This window comes from Arachis ipaensis, chromosome B04, assembly GCF_000816755.2.
Source record: "Arachis ipaensis cultivar K30076 chromosome B04, Araip1.1, whole genome shotgun sequence".
In the NCBI taxonomy this organism is placed as follows: Eukaryota; Viridiplantae; Streptophyta; class Magnoliopsida; order Fabales; family Fabaceae; genus Arachis; species Arachis ipaensis.
Genome location: NC_029788.2, coordinates 13704561 through 13724020, shown reverse-complemented (window position 1 = coordinate 13724020; position 19460 = coordinate 13704561). Strand labels below are relative to the sequence as shown.

The following is a 19460-nucleotide window of genomic DNA, read 5'->3' as shown; positions in this document are numbered from 1 at the left end:
ACGCGTTATTTTGGAACAACTACCTAATTTTAGTACAATAATATATTTTTAGTCTATATTATGAAGATTCAATTAAGTTTTATACGATTGTCAAAAACTTAATGCAACTATTTTTTTTTTATTTTTATTCAGATTTGAGACAGACTAGGTAACATAATAGAGTTGGTGGTCTTGCTCACATATAAATATTACTTTAACTTTTTATATTTGATAATGATAAACTCATAAACAAGTGAGCAAATATCATACAGAAGTAAATAACAATATTAAGAGAGGAATTTAGTTAATTAATTAAAATTTAGTTTCTCATTTTAACAATATTAAATATTTTACCTATATATATTTAATATTTTATCTTAATTTTATTATATAATATTTTACAACAGGTAGTTCATTATGAAAGAATTTAAAAATAATACACACGTTAAGGATGACAAATTTATAATAATAATCATTTTAATTTGATGACAAACACATTATATTCTAAAAAAGCAAAACGTATTTTACAAATGATTAAGATAACAATAATAAAAAATTAAAAATTAAACATAAATTTGTAATTTTAATTGTAATAAATTTAAGTTGATATCAATAATTAATTCTTATCTACTAAAGGTTAAAATATAGTGTTTTTTATGGTTTATGAGTCTAGATTTGAGAGTGAAAGTATTTTTTTTAATTTGTTATTTTTTTTTATTAATTCATAGAATAAGAATGTATTCTTTATTTTTCTATTGAAGTTGATCTTTTTAAGGTACCATTATAATTTTTTATAGTGTTTTTTTAATGTCACTACAAGACACACGGGAAATTGCGGCGATTTTTAACCGCTACAAAATAGCATACTAGCGGTTCGGTAACCGTTGCGGGTTATGTCATGGAGATTTTATTTTGCGGCGATTCTAATGAACCGCTGGCACAACCGCCACAAAATAGGATTAGATTTTTTGCACGGTTTCAATTTGGCTAACAGGTTTTTTAAAAAAATTGCAGCAGTTTGTAAATCGCTGCAATTTTGAAAGCAATTTTTTTTAAAAAAATTGTATATTGTAGAGGTTTATAACCCCCACAATTTTCACATTTTTCCCCCTTTGTATAGAACTTCATCCTTTGCTCTATTCTTCTCACACCAACACCATCACACAAGGGACATACTAAGTCATGATAAGAACTTTGCCCATCTGTCCTTAGTTTATTTGAGGTCTTGTGAAAATTTCAGGGTCTTTTTGGCTTTGATCATGTGAGGGCTTCATCACCAACTTAAATTTTCTAATGCAACCCAGAAAAACTCAAGAAGACCCTGAATCCTAGAACACGATTCATGCAACAATTCACTCTCCAATTGGGATTGTCTGTGTTGCAAATCGTATCACATCAGTCAACACAAATCATAAACCACAAGATTTATACAATTATGAAACATAATGCTAAGTTCTAATTTTGTAGTGCAAGTTTAGACCAACTCAACCACCATTAGTTTTAAAATCACAAATAAGTTGGAGGTTATAAAGCAGAATAACCATTTGTGCAAAATTTTACTTCTAGTCAAACTCGACTCTTCCCACACCAAAAGTGAATTTTACAGTGACCAAGCATGCAATAAAATTCAAATATCACTAAATCAGTACCTTGCAAAAATATCCAGCAAGTAAATTCCCATGAGAGTGATTTGGCTCCAAAAAGGAGATCAACTTACTCATCAACTGCTAAAAAAAATGAATAAGATCTTCTCAAAAATAGTGAGAAAAAATCATTTAGATATAATGTCTTACTTTCTCATCCTCTACAAGATTCGTGAGTATAACATCAACTTCGCAGGTGAATATCTCACAAGCAATAAAAAGGAACCTATTACAGAATAATAGAAAAATCATGTATCATTACAAAAATCTACCAAACAGGAATATAAAGCAATATCCAATCCAAGCAACTTACTTGAAAGTTTGCTTCTTTTCAGCATCCTCAGCAGCTTCTTCAATAATGTAACATATCAATTGTTCAACCTGTGCTTTTCCAGACAAATTGAAGTACAGCAGTAGACAACATAAAACCATTAAATGAAGAAAGAAAAACAACAATACCGCACCAATCATATAGAAGGTAACCTAACTGTCTTGGGGTGGGGGTGGAATAGACAAAACCATCAAGAATGACTAAGTTTAAAAGTGTTTTCAATAGAAATAATTTGAAATATGACTTAATGATGTCATTTCATCCATATTGAAACAAGACATAATTTGAAATGGGACTTTGTTGTTTCACTGTAACAATTGGTCAATCACACAATATTGTATCAATAAGGGACTAATTTATCTAGAACACAATTACACAATAATATCAAAAGTTTAAGAATGCGGAGTTAAAATCATAGGCAGTGAGAGACGACATTAATTAAGGAGTTTACTAGACAAAATCTGTGTCTTTTTCTAAGTGGTTGTTTCAATATGTGGTGTTGTGGATTGGGGAAGAGGGATGAAGAATCCACCTAAACATCCATAAAATACTTTTACCAAAAAAAATTACACTAAGATACTTCATTAACATCATCCTGGGAAAATTAATCAAAGCAGGAACAATAAATAACTGAAACTGTAGTATGAATTAAGAAAGTTAACTAATAACAGGGTTAATATAGTTATTCAATTTATCTTTTCAGTGTGTGTATTTTAGTCTTTAGTTTTCAATTATTTCATTGTAGACCCGTAATTACCAATAGTCTATGGTGTTTTACTATTATTATCATAGCAACCTTTCATCTAAATTATGTCACCAAGCGACATATCATAATGAAAATATGTTAATAAATAATCATGTTAATATGAACGGCTTTAATTATTTCAAGCAAGTCTCTTGCCATATCATTCCCACCCATAAGCAATATTCATAAGACAAAAGTAATTATTCATAAGCTGAGATCTTAAGCTGTCTAATGAATAATATTATAGTTCACTACCAGTTTCGTCAAAAGAAAACAAAAGCAGATAAAATGACTAAAACAAAGCCAAAAAATTCTAATAAGAAATTCATCCTAACAGAAATAAGAGTATTACAAATTTATAAGGCGAGTATTAAGAGCATTTCATTCTTGTATAATTTCATCTTCATCAAGTAGTTCTTCCAAAGTAAAATTGTCCCTATCCAAAATGGTCTCCACCTGCAATATATTACAATACATATAACAAATAATAAAATCACTAACAAATTGAAGTTAAATTGATTTCAGACTCCCAAAGAAATAAGGAATAAATGCAATCCAAATTTTAACTCTGGACTTAAGGTTGTAAGCTTTCCTACACCTTTGAGAAAAAAGATTTTATTTGGAATATCAAAGAAAACGTTAGAAATGAATTACGTCATTGTTAGTTGTGAAAATGAACCTTCTCATAAATTACAACGCAGCAGTTTATGGACATACTACTACTGTTACACTAATCATTTACGAACTCAAACATTTCTGAATTTATTCAAAGCAAATTGAAGCCAACAACAATATATTATCTTCAATTTTTCCACTTTGTATCCATGGTGATTGAGCAACATATGCTTTCTTACCACACACTTTTAGAGTTCCTAAACCTTGTGTGTCTCTACTAAAAATGGTCAAAAAATCTATTTGCCATTTACCTTCAATAGTAACAACAGAACGATCCAATTAGAAGACACAATTAAACTGAATTAATTCTTAACTCTAAACAGCCATAATTAAACTGAAGACAAAATCTAAATCAAAATCCTTAACTCTAAACAGCCACAATTAAACTAAATTAATCAAATATATAAACAAAAGATCTGAATTAAAATAACCTAAAAGCATAATCTGAACCAAGAAGATATATACAAATCAAGGCCCAAATAATCGCAATTCAGAACAGTAATGCAGAGCCATCAACCTTCCACCATAGAAAATAGTATTTCAAGCTAAAAAGTAATATAGAAGCAAGCTTTAGGAAGTCTACAAAGATCTTTCTTTGACAAGCATTGGGTACACCGAACACAAATGCGGGCGTGAACACAACTTTGTTACCCTGTTAAAAATAATCTATCTGCAATGAGTTTCTCATGTATACAAAACTTGAATTGTAAAACTCAACTAGTAAATTCGATTTGGAGGACATAGGAGTGAACAAGTTCAAGAATTTCTAAAAATTCATTTAGAAAGCTTATCGAAATCACTGCTTCTTCTTCTTCTTCCGCAAGAGAAGAACATCAGTCTCCTCATATGCATATTCAGGATGCAGGTGGTCACGAGGGACCTTCTCGATATCAAAAACCTCATCGCACATATCCCAGAACTTCTTGTGCGCCTCCGGAGACATCACCTGCTACCCGAGCAACACGACGCCGTCTTCGGACACCAGGGCTTCCATGGCAGAAATCAAGTGCTGCACCGACTCCTCGATGTAAACCAGGTCCGTCACCAAAACCACATTGAACGGCGGGTTAAATGCCTGGATCTGATCCTTATTATTCCAGTACAATACGGAGTGCTTCAGATTCTTGCATAGCACGGGCTTGTTCACCTTCAGGTTGCGCTTTAACGCTAGCATCATGGTAAGAGGAGGGGCTTGTGTGGCACGGGCTTGTTCTACATTTAGAGTATAGGAAAATGGTCGACGACGGTGAGAGGAGGTTGGGTCGGCAGCCACGCGACTCCATGGTGACACAGCGGCGCATGGTGGAGCAGAGAACAGGGTTCCACTCTCCTTTCACGGGTTCTCCACTATATATTTTGGGTAATTTGAACTTTTGGGTGAAATTGTATTAAGGTTAGTGACGAGACTACGTGGAATCATGCTAAGACAAATTGATTTTGCGTCACACTGAAGAGATTGGATGCCAATCACAGCTGTCTTGGCAAATTACAGCAGATGGAGAAATCGCAAGTAATTTGACGCCGCTATCTTTCATGTTTCTTGAAGTGTGTAGTCATTCTATTATATTATTCTTTTGATGATTGTTCTTACTTCAATTTATTCCTTTCGTTTAATATTTTAGTGAGATTGTCTTTTACCACAATCGTTTATAATGTATCACATCCATCAAATATAATCTCAAGTTGTATTGACTGATTTGGGTTCCAATTACATAGATGTAAGCGTTCAACCATCATTCAGTAAAATAGAATTTAGTTCCCATTCGTTGAACACTAAATACAATTCAAGATAGTATTTGATGGATGTGGTGCATTGTAAATATTTGCGACAAAAGACAATCGCACTGGAACATTAGACGAAAGGAATAAATTGGAGTAAGAACAATCATCACATTATCAAAAGAATAATATAATAGAATGACTACATAAAAAACACTATAAAAAATTGTAACTTGTACTTTAAAAGGATCAACTTCAATGAAAAATGAAGAATACATTCTTATTCTATGAAATAATTAAAAAAGAATAATAAATTAAAAAAAATACTTTGGCTATTATTATAATGATAATAATTGAAATATATTGAAATGTTAGGAATAAAATTAAAATCAAACATTAAGGATAAAATTAAAATAAAATATAAACATTGAAGACAAAAATATGATGTATTACACTCCTAGAAAACTAGTTATTACAGACGGATATTTCAGATGAATTTTATCCCACAGAAATATAGACGGAATTTCAGAGAAATATTTTGTCGGAAAACAAAAAAAAAATAAATTAGCATAAATTACAGACGAAAAAGAGAATCCGTCAATCATTCTGTCAGAAAAATTAATTTTTTTCATGGGAAATGGATACAGAGAAAAAATCTGTGTGTAATTAAATAGACAAAAATGTTGTGTTTTATTAAATTATTACAGACGGATTTTTCGTCTGTAATTTAAAATTTTCTGTCAAAAATAATAAGCTAAACCTATCATTTCCCGAGCTCCATTCACAGCACACAAATCAAAGGAAATAAACACTGAACTTCTAATATGTGTGTAATTGAACTTCTAATATGTGTTTGAAATAACAAACCCTAATTTCGATCCCAAATATCCAGATCGATTGAATTCCATGGCAAACCCTACACTACTAGAAATCGGGCTTTTTCGGACAAAAATTTTAAACGAAATTTATTCCGTCCGAATGACTTTTTCATTTCGGACAAATTTGAGACAAATGTTGAACAATTTTTAGTGGAGATATTGAAATAATATATTCTATCCTAAATTTGTCTAAATTTTGTCCCAAATTTTGGCGCCAAATTTTTTTTAGATGGCGCCAAAAATTTCATACAGATTAGCAACACATTTTGGACAAAAACTATAATTCGTCCGTATTCCATCTGAATATGCGCAATAACTTCAGACGGATTTGGGACGCATTTTGAAAAATATTAATTCTATCCTAAATTTGTCTATAATTAGTCTTAAATGCTTTTACTATAACTAACCCTTCGAAGTAGACAAAATTTTTTCCCACAAATTTGAGACAAAAATAGCATCATGTGTAAATTCCGTTTGAAAGTTCATCAATTTTCAAATAGATTTCAAATATTTATTAAAAACTTTTAAAATTTAGTATAAAAATATTATTTATATTTTAAATTAGTCTATGATTTGTTCCAAATATTTTTACTATTCTAAAATAAAGTTTTTTTTTCCTAAAATAACCTTAATTATATATAACTTATAAAAAGGTACCGTTTTTGTTTGCACCTTTCAACTCCAAAACCTCTTGTTCAAAATATGAAATAATCATCATACCAATTAACATCTTATTTATTATTATACATATTTTTTAAAATTGGATTAATAGGTACGTTAGCGCTTATTTATGCAGGCTTTTTTTATATAAATAAGTAAATAAAAAAATTAATTCTCATAATACGCATGCAGAGAAAGCTTTACAAGAATGCGCAGGCCATTGTTCGCAAAGCACCCGTAAAATGGATTTAGTGTCATCATCTCAGGAGAGGCGCACACGAATTGGAACTTCTGGTGGGGGAAGTCATTTTGTGCTGGCGCCAACGAAATGGGTACTTTTGGTGGGGTTACCATGAAATTTAGTTGGTTTATTTTTAAAATATATTTTTAAATATTTTAAAAAATAAAAAAATCATTTAATTTTTTATTAAGTTAATAATTTATTTTTATATAATATCAAATATGAAATAAATTACAATCTTAAAATAATTAATTGAATCATTATAGATCAACCATTAAAATATAAGACTAGTAAATTATTATTCACCGTAACTCTTTTAATTCAGGTAGTACGTACTCAGTACTAAATAAAAAAAATTTAACAAATATACTTATTCAATCCTAAATTTTAGAACTAAATTGACTATCACGTAAAATAAAAAAGTCATATACTTTTTCATAAGATTGTAGTATATTAAAAATTTAAAAAAATACAAATAAATATATTTCTTAGTGGACTTTTTCATACTATTCATTTTGATCTTCATCCTCATTGTTCCGTCGTCGTCCTCGTCTTCATTCTCATCCTCATCCATATCTTCGTCTTTATCCCCAAGTGGCTCATCATCATCATCTTCTTCTTCTTCTTCTTCTTCTTCTTCTTCTTCTTCATATCTTGTACTATTGGTATCTAGTAAATCAACAGTAATGTCAATATCATTTGAGATATGATTGTTAGATTGATTTGTGCCATCTTCTTGATATGCAAAATCCTCCGTTGTTTCAATCTCAATCTCACCTCTTGCTTTAGTCTTGAATACAAACCACCATTCTGCTTTTTCCTTGGTGTTGCTCATTGGATGAGGTGCAAAATATACTTGAATTGCTTTATGTGCAATGATAAACGGATCATATTTACCATATCGTCGATTCTTTCGAATCTGTATGATTCCATACTCTTTGTTTACCTTTGTTCCTTTGCCAATTGTGGGATTAAACCATTCACATTTAAATAGTACAACTCTTTTTAGTGGTAGCCCAGTATACTCAACTTGAATAATTTCATTAAGCTGGCCATAGAAATCATTTTCATATTCACCATAACCTGTGCCTTTGACACATATTTCATAATTCTGAGTTGACTTTCCACTTGAGTGAGATCTTGTGTGAAACTTGAAGCCATTGACTTTGTAGATAGGCCAACATTTAACAATTCTTAAAGGACCCCATGCCAAGGAATGAATATTCGAATCTGTCACATTATTTAAAGGATCATGAACCTGTATTAAATAAGAACCAATAAATTAGAATATAATATGTCATCTACCAAAAATTGTGTGTACAATAAGACTATCATATCATGTTGACTTACATAATTTTTAAACCATTTTTTGAATCAAAGGTGACTGAGTTTCCTTTGTCACAAAGTTGGCTAACACTAATGAGATTATGTTTGAGATCTTTGACAAGTATAACATTATCTATGGAGGTAGAAGAATTTTTACCAACTTTTCCAACGCCGATTACTTTGCCGGTGTTGTTGTCTCCATAGATCACGTTTCCTCCGTTTGTAGGCTCTATTGCGGTGAACTTTGATTCATCGCCGGTCATGTGTTTGGAGCATCCACTATCAACATACTATTGAGATAAAGTTTGAAATGGAGAGAGTGGCAGAGTACAAATGATAAATATTTTTTGTAAAAGTTTAGGAAGAATTTATCTTTTTAGTTGTGTTTATCTTTTTCTTTTATAAGAAAAAACAACATATTAGGAACACATAGAAGAACTATAAATTATTAAGTTGTTGAATAAAAAATACTTTAAATTTATTAATAATAAAAAGAGTTTTGTTATTAAATCATATTAAATTCACAAATTATGAGTTGTTCGTACAATAATTTTATACTTTATTCATCCGGTTTTGAATCTATAGTTTTGAATCTATAGTTTTTTAAAAAATACTTTAAATTCACACACGACGATTAAGTGCTTCAAGCTGCCTACCATGCTCTACGTCAATCCGTTGGATGTTTTGGTTGATGGATTGTAATTCTCTCATTATATCAACCAAGGAGGGTGGTTCTTGAGCTTGAGGTGCTTGTGGAGGAGCTTCCTCTTGAGGACCTTGTTCATCAACATTTCTTCTTCCCATTTTGTTGAGAATATGAGTGTTGATACAAGATTGAGGAGGTACTTCCTTGGTAATCTCATTTGATACATCAATACCAACATAATCAAAGACTTTAGACCATAGGCAAAGGAATCCTAATCCACCATTCCTATCCTTCATCTTGAGCCTAACCATATGTTGTATTATAAAGTATGGCCAATTAATCTTAATTCCATTCATCATAGCCCACATGACAATCAAATCTTCATCATTTACATTCGCATGCCCGGATATTCTAGGTTGCAATACATAGGTGACTAGATATAACAAAGTTCTATGTTCCGCACTCATTGAATTGCAACTAATTTTGGAATGAGCTCCTTGTACAAGATTGAACAAATGCATGGCATTGTCCTTTGAATAACCCCATTCATCAATTGGGGTTTTACCACCTTGAAACAAGTCACCTTGATTTGGCAGCTCCCAAATGGTGGCTAACTCATCACCATCTAGCCTATAATCCTTTCTTCCTATCTTGAAGAATAATGTGAAACTTGATTCATCTTCCTCATCAATCTCAATCATGAGTGTACTATAGGCTATGGCAACTAAATCCGGATATTATACATAGTGGGTAATTCAATGTATATGTTTGTTTTCTTTTATAGAAAAATTGTATGTGGGAACTTCAACACAATGCAAGAATTCGTCAAATTTTTGAGATTAAAGGGAGTGATCGATTAAGATCGTTGATGAATCAGGAGAGACGCAATTATTCAAAAGACCCTAACCATGTACCAAAATATATTCCTGAACCCGTTTGGCGTCAACTATTACATTATTTTGCTACAGATTCGAAATTTAAGAACTGGTCAGCAGCAAATACTGTGAATCGAGCATCAAATGCTGGAAGTTCTATGCATACTGGTGGTTCCATATCTATGGGTGAACATGCACGCAGAATGGTAAGATAAAAATAGTTTATTTATAGTCTTGTTCTTATTATGTGCAATGTTTTCTTATTCTTTTTTCTTTCCTATCGATTAAAACTTTCCATATCTATGGGTGAACATGCACGCAGAATGGTAAGATAAAAATAGTTTATTTATAGTCTTATTCTTATTATTTTTGCAATGTTCTCTTATTCTTTTTTTTCCTATCGATTAAAACTGTTATATTATAGGAGAAAGCTATGGGAGTAAAACCTTCTCTAGAAGAGGTTTATACTAAATGCCACACCAAAAAAGACAAAAGTTGGATTGATGAAAGATCTGAGAAAGTCATTGTATGTGATGCTAATTTGTTCTTCTTTTTATTTTTTTCAACTGCTAATTTTCACTATATGTTAGTATTTGTTCATGGCATATTTAGTTGCGATTAACATGAATTGATTTTGTAGGGTGAATTCAAGCCAGCAGCGACGTCGACCATAAGACCAACGCGAAGCGGAAGGCAGTTTCCTGCCATGCCACCGGGCAGACGTGGGAGGATCCCTCACTGGCCGAGTAGCCGGAGAACGACCATTGCTTGTTCTGCGGCGACCTAGGGAACGAGGTGAACGACGACGTTTTGTCGAAGGCCTTCACAAGATTCCTTTCGTTTAACATGGCGAGAGTTGTGAGGGACAAGCGATCAGGAAAGACCAAAGGGTACATATTCTTTTTTAAACATTCTCCTTCTTCTCCTCTTTTTTAAACACTGAATCAGTAGAACACAGCCCATGTCTCTCTCGTTCTTTCTTGTTCGCAGAACAAAGCAAGCTCAAGTTCCACCGCCGCCGCGCCTCTCTCTCCTTTTATCCCCCTCAGTTCTGGCTATATCCATTATCTCTTCCAGCGCTACAGCCATCATCTCCTTCAGTCAATGCTGCAGCTACCTTCGCGCAAGTCCTAGCTCCGTGGTGACCGAAATCGGTTCCTCCGTCAGCCGCGGTTCCACCTCTCTCTTTCCCCTTGCTCGAACCGTAGAGACCAGGTTTTGTTTTCAAAATCCTTTTAATTTCTGTTGAGTTCAATTAATTTTGTTTAGTTAGTTTGATTTTAGTAATTAGTTTAGTTAGATTTGTTTTCTGATTAGTGGATTTTTAGGTTGTTAAAATAGGATTAGATTAGGTTTTGATTCTGAATAGCTGGGAAATGTTTAAAATAGGATTTTTAGGTTGTTTTCTGATTAGTTAGATTTGAGACATTATTACATGAAATTGGTACATGAATGCAAATTTTTTGAACTCAAAATAGTTGAAAAGGTACTGCTTTTACAACCAAGTTAAAATTGATGCTTGATTGGTGAGTAAAAGGCATCTTTTAAAAATTGGAAGCAGCCTAATTGCGTTTTATGTCTCAATTACAGCATGCATATAGAGATGGTCGTCTTGAGGAGGTAGTTCTACGACATCTTGGAGCTGCAAATGGCGATATAGTGATTGCCAAAGATATCAGGTTGCTTTTGTGCTCCTTTATTGTTCTATAGTTTATGGCCTTCTGCTTTCTGACTTTAGATTCCTTTTTGTTATGTTTTTGTTCATTTACTAACTAAAAATACTGCTACGGTTTGTTAAAAAATTCTAAGGCAATAATTATTAATTCTTTTATATAGACAATGTTACCCATTTATTGTTGTTGTTACTGGTGGTTTCTAAAATGTTTTGGATTGATTTTATTTGATTTGGATCTGAAATTTAAAGAGAGAATGAAAAAAATTTGATTTCTTTTTATTGTGTTAGGAATATGGGAAGCACAGATGCCAAGTGGAAATTGACTGATCACCCAAAGCTGCCAAAGGGAAAGCCAGTTGCTATGGTGGTTTTGGATGGATGGGGTGAAGCCAACGCTGATCAATACAACTGTATCCACACTGCTGAAAATCCAACCATGGATTCCCTCAAAAAGGTAGATATATAGATATAGATATTGCATTGTATATGCACCCTTTTGTGGAATCTGAAATCTTTTTCTTTTTGCATATATTATGATATATTCATTCATATAATGATAAGATCTAATATTGGTCCCCCTTTTCAGGGTGTACACGTTTGCTTGATTCACTTGATGCTCATGTATTGTTATGATTCCTAGGTTTTTGTTACCTTGTGATTGGTAGGTGATGAGCGGATAATTTATACCCTTTTTGGCATTGTTTTTACATAGTTTTTAATATGTTTTAGTTATTTTTTATTATATTTTATTAGTTTTTATTCAAAAATCATATTTTTGGACTTTACTATGAGTTTATGTGTTTCTTTGTGATTTCAGATATTTTCTGGCTGAAATTGAGGGACCTGAGCAAAAATCTGATTCAGAGGCTGAAAAAGGACTGCAGATGCTGCTGGATTCTGATCCTCCTGCACTCGAAGTGGATTTTCTGGAGCTACAGAAGCCCAATTGGTGCTCTCTTAATTGAGTTGGAAAGTAGACAACTTGGGCTTTCCAGAAATATATAATAGTTCATACTTTACCTGAGATTTGATGGCTCAAACTGGAGTTCAAAGCCAGCCTAAAACATCTTGGCGTAAAACGCCCAAACTAGCACCAGAATTGGAGTTAAACGCCCAAACTGGCACCAAAGCTGGCTTTAACTCCAGGAACAGCCTATGCACATGAAAGCTTTAATGCTCAGCCCAAGCACACACCAAATGGGCCCCGAAAGTGGATTTCTGCACTATCTGCACTTAGTTACTCATTTTCTGTAACCTAAGTTACTAGTTTAGTATAAAAACTACTTTTAGAGATTTATTTTATATCTTTGGATCATCTTTACAGCTTTTGATGCCATTGTTCATGTTTGGAGGCTGGCCATTCGGCCATGCCTAGACCTTTTTCACTTATGTATTTTCAACGGTGGAGTTTCTACACCCCATAGATTAAGGTGTGGAGTTCTGCTGTTCTTCATGAATTAATATAAGTACTATTGTTTTTCTTTCAATTCACGCCTACTTCTTTTCCAAGATATACTCTTGTTCTTAATTCAGTTAAGTCAGAATGAAGGGGTGACCCGTGACAATCACCTAATCTTCGTTACTCGCTTAGCCAAGATCCATGTGCCTGACAACCACAAAGCGGTCTACATGATGTTCAACGTACTCATTGGACGACAGCCGGAGTATATTCTCTTGGATATCTAATACACGGACTGAGTCCGTGAGATTAGTATCTTCGTGGTATAGGCTAGAATCATTGGCAGCATTCCTGGGATCCGGAAAGTCTAAACCTTGTCTGTGGTATTCCGAGTAGAATCCGGGAAGGGATGACTGTGACGAGCTTCAAACCTGCGAATGTTGGGTGCAGTGACAGTGTGCAAAAGGATCAATGGATTCTATTCCGACGCTAGCGGGAACCGACAGATGATTAGCCATGCGGTAGCTGTACCTGGTATTTTTCATCCGAGACGAGAAATCCAACAGTTGATTAGCCGTGCAGAAACTGTAGAGGACCATTTTCACTGAGAGAATCTTACAGCTTGCCATGGAAAGGAGCACGCATGGTTGGAAAAAGGCAATAGGAAAGCAGAGGTTCAGAAGCAACAAAGTATCTTCAGACACTTATCTAAAATTCCCACCAATGAACTACATAAGTAACTTTATTTTATTTTATATTTTATTTATCTTTTAATTATCAAAACCCATAACCATTTGAATCCGCCTGACTGAGATTTACAAGATGACCATAGCTTGCTTCAAGCCGACAATCTCCGTGGGATCGACCTTTACTCACGTAAGGTTTATTACTTGGACGATCCAGTGCACTTGCTGGTTAGTTGTACGGAGATGTGAAAAGTGTGAATCACAATTTCCGTGCACCAAGTTTTTGGCGCCGTTGCCGGGGATTGTTCGAGTTTGGACAACTGACGGTTCATCTTGTTGCTTAGATTGGGTAATTTTATTTTATGTTTGAGCTTTTTATTTTTAATTTTCGAAAAATTCAAAAAAATAATAATAAAATATTCTTCAGAATTTTTAAGAATGAATTCTAGAGCTTCATGAGATATGGTGAAACCTGGCTGGCTGTTAAGCCATGTCTAATATTTTGGACCGAGGTTTCCACCTTCCATTGTAAAAAGGACATGCTTGTATGTGTTATGTTAAAGCTTGGTTGGCCACTTAGCCATGTCTAATTCTTTTGGACCGGAGCTTTAGAATCACATTGCATGAGCCTTTGGACTCTCATTCATAATTCTATGCTGAAGCTTGGCTGGCCATTGGCCATGTCTAATCTTTTGGACCGAAACTTTAGACTAACATTACAGGAATCCTGGAATTCTTATTAAAAATTTTGAATTTCTTTATTTTTCTTTTTTAAAATAATTTTCGAAAAATACAAAAAAAAAAATAAATCATAAAAAAAACAAAAAAAATTTGTGTTTCTTGTTTGAGTTTAATGTCAAATTTTAAGTTTGGTGTCAATTGCATGCTTCTAAAATTTTCGAAAATATATGCATTGTGTTCTTCTTTGATCTTCAAGTTGTTCTTGATGATTTTCCTTGTTTTATCTTTGAATTTTCTTGTTTTGTGTCTTTTCTTGTTTTTCTTGTGCTTTTTCGAATTCATAGTGTCTCAGCCTTAAAAATTTCTAAGTTTGGTGTCTTGCATGTCTTTCTTTTCTTAAAAATTTTCAAAAATATGTTCTTGATGTTCATCATGATCTTCAAAGTGTTCTTGGTGTTCATCTTGACATTCAAAGTGTTCTTGCATGCATTAGTTGTTTTGATTTTAATTTCTTATGTCTTGAATCATTTAGTTGTTTTTCTCTCTCATTAAAAATTAAAAAAAAATCAAAAATAATATCTTTCCCTTATTTTGCTCATAAAAAAGAAAGGATCAATCTTTAAATTCTAGAATCATATCTTTTAGTTTCTTGTTAGTCAAGTAATCAACTTTAATTTCAAAAATCAAATCTTTTTAATTTCCTTTTCAAATCTTTTTCAAAATGATTTTCAATCATATCTTTTTCAAAATTTAATTTCAAAATATTTTTCTAACTTCTTATCTTTTCAAAATTAATTTTCAAATCTTTTTCAATTAACTACTTGAATTTTTGTTTGATTTTAAAAGTTTACTATTTCTCATCTTTTTCAAAATCACCTAACTACTTTTCTCTACCTCCAATTTTCGAAAATCACTAACAACTTTTTCAAAATTCTTTTTAATTAACTAATTGTTTTAAACTCTAATTTTATTTTATTTCTTTTAATAAATTTGAATTCTAACTTATAATTAAAATAAAAACAAAAATATTTTTCTATTCTTTTAAATTAAAATTCAAATACACTCTCTCTCTCCTCTCCTTCTATTTATTTTATTTATTTACTAACACTTCTCTTTTTCTTATAATTCGAACCCTCTCCCTCTCTCTGTGTTTGAATTCTTCTTCTCCCTTCTTCATTCTATTTCTTCTATTCTTCTACTCACATAAAGGAATCTATATACTGTGACATAGAGGATTCCTATTCTTTTCTGTTCTCTTCTTTTTCATATGAGCAGGAACAAGGATAAGAACATTCTTGTTGAAGCTGATCCTGAACCTGAAAGGACTCTGAAGAGGAAGCTAAGAGAAGCTAAAGCACAACACTCTGGAGAGGACCTTACAGAAATTTTCGAAAAAGAAGAAGACATGGCAGCCGAAAATAACAACAATGGTGGAGATGCAAGGAAGATGCTTTGTGACTTTACTGCAATAACTTCTGACTTCTATGGAAGAAGCATCTCAATTCCTGCAATTGGAGCAAACAACTTTGAGCTTAAGCCTCAATTAGTTTCTCTAATGAAGCAGAATTGCAAGTTTTATGGACTTCCACTGGAAGATCCTCATCAGTTCTTAGCTGAATTCTTGCAAATCTGTGACATTGTTAAGACCAATGGGGTTAATTCTGAGGTCTACAGGCTTATGCTTTTCCCCTTTGCTGTAAGAGACAGAACTAGGATATGGTTGGACTCATAACCTAAAGAAAGCCTGAACTCTTGGGAAAAGTTGGTCAATGCTTTCTTGGCCAAATTCTTTCCACCTTAAAAGTTGAGCAAGCTTAGAGTGGAATTCCAACTATGAAACTTGGGAAAGATACAAGCAATTGATCAGAAGGTGTCCTTCTGACATGCTTTCAGAATGGAGCATCCTATGTATATTCTATGATGGTTTGTCTGAATTGTCCAAGAGGTCATTGGATCACTCTGCTGGTGGATCTCTTCATCTGAAGAAGATGCCTGCAGAAGCCCAGGAACTCATTGAAATGGTTGCAAATAACCAGTTCATGTATACTTCTGAAAGAAATCCTGTGAATAATGGGACAACTCAGAAGAAAGGAGTTCTTGAGATTGATACTCTGAATGCAATATTGGCTCAGAACAAAATATTGACTCAGCAAGTCAATATGATTTCTCATAATCTGACTGGAATGCAAGCTGCATCCGGCAATACTAAAGAAGCTTTCTCTGAGAAAAAAGCTTATGACCCTGAGAATCCTGCAATGGAAGAGGTGAATTACATGGGAGAATCCTATGGAAACACCTATAATCCTTCATGGAGGAATCATCCTAATTTCTCATGGAAGGATCAGCAGAAACCTCAATAAGGCTTTAATAATAATAATAATGGTGGGAGAAATAGGTTTGGCAATAGCAAGCCTTTTCCATCATCTTCTAAGCAACAGATAGAGAATTCTAAGCAGAGCCTCTCTGACTTAGCAACCATAGTCTCTGATCTATCTAAGACCACTCTCAGTTTCATGACTGAAACAAGATCCTCCATCAGAAATTTGGAGGCACAAGTGGGTCAACTGAGTAAAAGAGTTACTGAAATCCCTCCTAGTACTCTCCCAAGCAATACAAAAGAGAATCCAAAGAGAGATTGCAAGGCCATCAATATGTCCAACATGGCTGAACCTGTAGAGGAGGAAGAGGCAGTGATTTCCAGTGAGGAAGACCTCAATGGACACCCACTGGCCACTAAGGAGTTCCTTATTGAGGAACCAAAGGAATCTGAGGCTCATATAGAGACCATAGAGATTCTACTGAACTTACTGTTGCCATTCATGAGCTCTGATGAGTATTCTTCCTCTGAAGAAGATGAAAATATTATTGAAGAGTAAGTTGCTCAGTATCTAGGAGCAATCATGAAGCTAAATGCCAAGTTATTTGGTAATGAGACTTGGGAGGATGAACCTCCATTGCTCATCAATGAACTAAATACCTTGGTTCAACAGAAATTACCTCAGAAGAAATCGGATCCCGGAAAGTTCTTAATACCTTGCATCATAGGAACCATGACCTTTAAGAAGGCTCTATGTGACCTTGGTTCAAGTATAAACCTCATGCCACTCTTTGTAATGGAGAAACTAGGGATCTTTGAGGTACAAGCTACAAGAATCTCACTAGAGATGGCAGACAATTCAAGAAAACAGGCTTATGGACTTGTAGAGGATGTCTTAGTGAAGGTTGAAGGCTTTTACATCCCTGCTGACTTCATAATCCTAGATACTGGGAAGGATGAGGATGAATCCATTATCCTTGGAAGACCCTTCCTAGCCACTGCAAGAGCTGTGATTGATGTAGACAGAGGAGAGTTAGTCCTTCAATTGAATGAGGACTACCTTGTGTTTAAGGCTCAAGGATCTTCTTCTGTAACCATGGAGAGGAAGCATGAAAAGCTTCTCTCAATACAGAGTCAAACAGATCCCCCACACTCAACTTCTAAGTTTGGTGTTGGGAGGCCATCATCAAGCTTTGAGTCTCTGTGAAGCTCTTTAAGAGCTCACTGTCAAGCTATTGACATTAAAGAAGCGCTTGTTGGGAGGCAACCCAATGTTATTTAATTATATTTATTTATATTCCATTGTCATTTTATGTTTTCTTTAGGTTGATGATAATGTGAAGTCATAAAAATAGCTGTAGAATTAAAGCAAAATGAAAAATAGCATAAAAAACAGCACACCTTGGAGGACAGGCTTACTGGCATTTAAACGCTAGTAAGGATAGCAGAATGGGCGTTTAACGCCCAGCCTGGCAGCATTCTGGGCGTTAAACGCTAGAATAGGCAGCACTATGGGCGTTTAACGCCAGAAAAGGGTGTTTGGCGTCTGGTTGGCGTTAAACGCCAGAAATGGCAAACAGACTGGCGTTTAACGCCAGAAAAGGATGTCTGGCTAGCGTTAAATGCCAGAAAGGGGCAGCAGACTGGCGTTTAACACCAGGAAAGGTAGCAGAGCTGGCGTTTAACGCCAGAATTGGAACACAGAGGGTGTTTGAACGCCAGAATGGTGCATGGAGTAGAATTCCTTGACACCTCAGGATCTGTGGACCCCATAGGATCCCCACTTACCCCACCTCTTCTTCTCTCCTCTTCACACCTTTCCATAACACTCTTCCCCAAATACCCTTGACCAATCCCATCAATAACTCTTCCCTAAATACCCTTCACCTATCAAATCCTACCCTCTTCCCCATATCCTCTTCACCACTCACATCTATCCATCATAAACCCCACCTACCTTACCATTCAAATTCAAACCATTTCCCTCCCAAACCCACCCCCTTCATGACCGAATTCCCTCTCTCTCCTATCCTATAAATACCCCTCATCACCACCTTTAATTTCACACATCATACACATCACTACCCCCCTTGGCCGAAACCACTACAACCCTCCATCTCCTCCATTTCTTCTTCTTCTACTCCTTTCTTTCTTCTTTTGCTCGAGGACGAGCAAACCTTTTAAGTTTTGTGTGGAAAAAGCTCTGCTTTTTGTTTTTCCATAACCATTAATGGCACCTGAGGCCGGAGAAACCTCTAGAAAAAGGAAAGGGAAGGCAATTGCTTCCAACTCTGAGTCATCAAAGATGGAGAGATTCATCTCAAAAGCCCATCACTAAAAAGAGGATGGAGCAAACAAGAGAGCCCACTCATGGACCTCAACAAGAGCATGAGGAAATTCGTCATCAAGAAATCCCTGAGATGCCTTAAGGGATGCGTTTTCCTCCAAACAACTATTGGGAGCAACTCAACACTTCTTTAGGAGAATTGAGTTCCAACAAGGAGCAACAAAGGCAAGGAAGAGACATAGAGGAGCTCAAGCACTCCATAAGATCTTCAAGAGGAAGAACTAGCCGCCATCACTAAGGTGGACCCGTTCTTTAATTTTCTTGTTCTTATTTTTCTGTTTTTTGAATTCTATGCTTTATGTTTTGTCTATGTTTGTGTCTTTATTACATGATCATTAGTGTCTAGTGTCTATGTCTTAAAGATATGAATGTCCTATGAATCCTTCATCTTTCTTAAATGAAAAATGATTTTATTTGCAAAAGAACAAGAAGTGCATGATTTCGAATTCTATCTTGAAATTAGTTTAATTATTTTGATGTGGTGGCAATACCTTTTGTTTTCTGAATGAATGCTTGAACAGTGCATATTTTTGAATTTGTTGTTTATGAATGTTAAAATTGTTGGCTCTTGAAAGAATAATGAAAAAAGAGAAATGTTATTGATAATCTGAAAAATCATAAAATTGATTCTTGAAAC

The 19460-nt window shown here is 34.1% G+C and overlaps 1 pseudogene; it reads right to left on the bottom strand.

Moving 5' to 3' along the window:
- LOC110270929 lies at window positions 3778–4904 on the bottom strand (annotated as a pseudogene).